Source organism: Triticum urartu, chromosome 2A (assembly GCF_056163025.1).
Source record: "Triticum urartu cultivar PI428250 chromosome 2A, HENAU_Tu73, whole genome shotgun sequence".
In the NCBI taxonomy this organism is placed as follows: domain Eukaryota; kingdom Viridiplantae; phylum Streptophyta; class Magnoliopsida; order Poales; family Poaceae; genus Triticum; species Triticum urartu.
In genome coordinates this window covers 597,760,314-597,764,352 of record NC_141874.1, presented here as the reverse complement: position 1 = coordinate 597,764,352, position 4,039 = coordinate 597,760,314, and the positions used below count along the sequence as shown (strand labels likewise).

Sequence of the window (4,039 nt, the reverse complement as noted above, 5' to 3'; positions counted from 1 at the left end):
CGCGCCCCCGCTTGCGTTCACCCCACGCGCGCGTCGCCCAGTTCGTCACCGCACCTCCAGCAAGAACGCGTGTGCGGCCCTACCCGCGGCCGCCTGGCCGCACCCGCCTGCTCCGCGCCCGCCGGCTTCTGCCGCCCGCCCGGCTCCGCCTTCGCACCATGCCGCGTCCGGCTCGCCGCCGCTACCGGGTCCGGCTCCGCCAGGCCCAACGGCGGAGACAGCAGGGGACCAGCAAGGGCCAAGGCCCGGGCCAACATGCCAAAAAAAAATTTAGAGCAGCGATCTTTTGTTTCAGAAGTTGTGTGTTATGCTGTTCTGGGCCTTGTGGCCCTTCCTAACCGATGAGCAACAACAAAAGTGGCACAATGAATCCTGTACAAGGCTTGGCTTTTCTCTAGTGTTATTCTATCCCAATTCCCAAAAGCTAATCCCAAACACAAAGAGGCAAAGCCACCCTCGTCTCCCAGCCACACGTGATTCCTCTTCCCACCTTTCCCTTTCCTTGGACCCCCTTTGCTCTGCTCATCCATGGAGACAAACCACTAGCCCCCAAATCTCCTAAATCTTTCTAGTTGCTCTCTCCTGTAGCTGCTGCAGCGCCGCCGGTCGGCTGGACGACTCATCTTTCTTCAAGCCGCTGCAAGCACACAAGAAGAGGTACATATTCTTGATTTGAGATCCCTCTTTCTCTGTCTCTCACATCTGAAATTTGTTCTATAATTTTTGTTTGGCTTTTCAATTCTCTAAATTGGATAGTCTTATAGTGGTCTGTTTTTAATTTTTCTAGGGTAATCGGTTGTCTCCATGGCCAAAAATAAAAGAAAGCTTGCAACACTACATTCTTTTTTGAGAAGAAAAGAAGAACTGATGATGTTCCAGAATAGATTAATTTGGTTGATGCCCCTCCCTTGGTAGATGAAGAAGAGCAAGAAGATGAACAAGAACAAGTAGAAGAAACTCCAATATCAACAACACCACCTCAGGTTATGAGAGGGAGAGGCAATGATGATTCTACTATTTTGGTGGTCGAAAGAGAACCAGGTCTGCGGTGCCAAATTTCAGATTATCCTCCTAACGATCAAGAAAAAGCTCGAATGGCATATATAAAGCATGGGGCATATCATTTTAAAATGGATGAGTATCCTCCCGATGAGTCAGTGACCCATCCACGCAAGTTTCAGTATCATTGGTTTAAGAGCTTCCCTTGGTTAGAATATTCGTCGGATAAAGATGCAGTCTACTATTTTCCATGTTTTTTATTTTGTAAGAAGCCACTTGGAAAGAAAGGATCTGATGTGTTTACAGTGAAAGGATTCAAAAAATGGAAGAGAGTTAATGACGGAGAGAGATGTGCATTCTTAACTCACATGGGAAAGGACAGTAAATCTGCTCATAATTATGATGCAAAATGTTATGATAATCTGAAGAATAAGCCATGTCATATGGAACCATTAGTGGTGAAGCAAACAGATGGGGATATCAAAAGGAATAGGCTGCGGCTTAGAGTAACCGTTGATTCACTACGGTGGTTAGCATTCCAAGCTTGCCCCTTCTGAGGACATGATGAAAGTCTTGATTCGAAGAACCAAGGTAATTTCCTTGAAATGGTGAAATTGATAGCTTCTTATGATGAGGAAATTGGTGCTGTAGTGTTGGGTAATGCTCCAGGCAATGCTAAGTACACATCACCTACAATTCAAAAAGAACTTCTAGGTATCATTGCTTCTAAGGTGCAAAGTGAAATCCGTAAAAAAAAATAGGAGATGTTAAGTTCTGCTTGCTTGTTGATGAGTCAAGAGATGAATCCAAAAGAGAGCAAATGGCAGTAGTTATTCGTTTTGTTGATAAACCTGGTTTCACTCGTGAGCGTTTTCTTGATATTGTTCATGTTGCTGATACATCTTCGGCTACTCTAAAAGAAGAGATATCTTCTGTTTTGGTTCAACATCAGTTAGATGTGAACAATATTCGCGGCCAAGGATACGATGGTGCTAGTAACATGCGTGGAGAGTGGAATGGACTACAAGCAAAGTTCATGGAGGAGTGTCCTTATGCATATTATATCCATTGTTTTGCTCATCAGTTGCAGCTAGCTCTTGTTGCTGCATCAAAAGAAGTAGCCGATGTTCACAACTTTTTTGATCATCTTGCTCTTGTTATCAATACGGTTGTGTCTTCTAGTAAGAGACATGATGAGTTGCAAGCAAATCAAGTTGCTGAAATGGAGCATTTGATTGAGCTTGGTGAGCGTGAAACTGGAAGTGGGGCTAATCAAGTCGGAACTTTACAACGGCCTTGTGATACTAGGTGGAGTTCACACTATGCTTCTGTTTGCAGCCTTGTGAAATTGTACAAACCAACATTTTTGGTACTTAAAAGCATTGCAACTTCTAAAGGATCTGGTACTTCACCTTCCACACAAGCAAAGGCTTCTGGTGCTGTTAAGTTGATGATGTCTTTTGACTTCATATTTATTTTGCATGTCATGAAAGAACTTATGGGAATCACGGACATGCTATGCAAAAAGTTGCAACAAAAGTCTCAAGATATTGTGAATGCCATGGATGATGTTAAGACTACCAAAATGTTGATCCAGGAGCTAAGAGATAATGGTTGGAACAAGCTTAAAGCTGACGTGCTTTCATTCTGTGCCAAACACGGAGTTCAAACACCACATTTCAGTGAGTTATATGTGGGTTTCATTAATTCTCGTGCGGAGGATGAGACTACAGTTGAGCACCATTATTGCTGTGACATTTTCATGGTTGCTGTTGATTAGCAAGCACAAGAGCTGAATTGTAGATTCAATAAACAAGCAACAGAGCTTCTCATCCTCTGTACTTCCTTGGACCCAAAAGATTCATTCCGTTCATTTAACATAGATAATATATGTTCTCTGGCTTCAAAGTTCTATCCTGCTGATTTTAAAGAACAAGAAATGAATAATCTAAGATGTCAGTTACGACATTATGAGAATATTGTACCCACAAGCCCAAAGTTTCAGAATTTGACAACTATATCAGAACTTTGTCAATGACTTGCATCTAGTGGAAAATCAGATGAATATTACTTGATTGACAGGTATCTAATGTTCTCTGTTCCTGTATTGGTTGATTTATTCATTGCTAAAAATTCCAACTACTTCTTAATGTACAGACTCATTCGGCTTGTTCTTACTTTACCGGTTTCAATGGCAACGACTGAACGTGCATTTTCTGCCATGAAACTTGTGAAGACAAGGCTTCGGAATAAAATGGAAGATGGATTTCTAAGGGATTGCTTGCTAATTTATATTGAAAAGGAGATTGCTGTTGGAATATCAACAGATGCAATTATAGATGAGTTCGATGAACACCACGTCGAGTGCCATTTAGTTGAAGGCCTGGAGCAAGTTAGTTTCTCTATCTTCTATTATCTAGATTTTTCTTTTGTGTGATGTACAATTGAAAATTTGCATATCCTCTTGTATCAATGGTGAATGGTGGTGATCAATGAAAAATATTATGCTATTACATCTGCTTCACTGTCTTTTTGACCAAAAATTTGTACGGAAGTGTTGCTGCCTTCAGTCGGCCCGTGTTATACATTTTTCCTGGCTCCGCCACTGGCCAGGCCTCTGCTTCGACCGTGCCCGGCCCTCCTCATCATCGGCTGGCTCTGCGCCCGGCCATGCACTAGCGCTTGCCGGCTCTACCTCATCTCCGCCGGCATCATCCGGCTGCCCACGACGCCCAGCCTCTCTGCGCTCGGTCGGCTGCTCCGCCTCGTGTCCCGACGGCCGGGGCCCCGCCTTCGCCTCGTCTTGGCCTCCCCATCGTCCGGATGGTGCTTCGCGAGGCCCGTGCGCCAGCTCCGCCACCTCACCGCCTCAACCATCCGGGTCCTCCACCGACTGGTGGCGCCTGCAGGCCCTCCGCGTCTCGGCCGCCTGCTCACCCCGCCCGTCCATCCGCCTCACCGGCGTCGGCCTCCCGTGACGCCGACTTCATGCATCAGCTCTGCCCCGGCGCCTCCGTCCAGGCGCGCCTGGCCGCCTCCG

At 45.5% G+C, this 4,039-nt stretch overlaps 1 pseudogene; it reads left to right on the top strand.

The window, feature by feature from the left end:
* Positions 1–1,301: 1,301 nt before the first annotated feature.
* LOC147986143 (uncharacterized) lies at positions 1,302–2,779 on the top strand (annotated as a pseudogene).
* Positions 2,780–4,039: the final 1,260 nt, after the last annotated feature.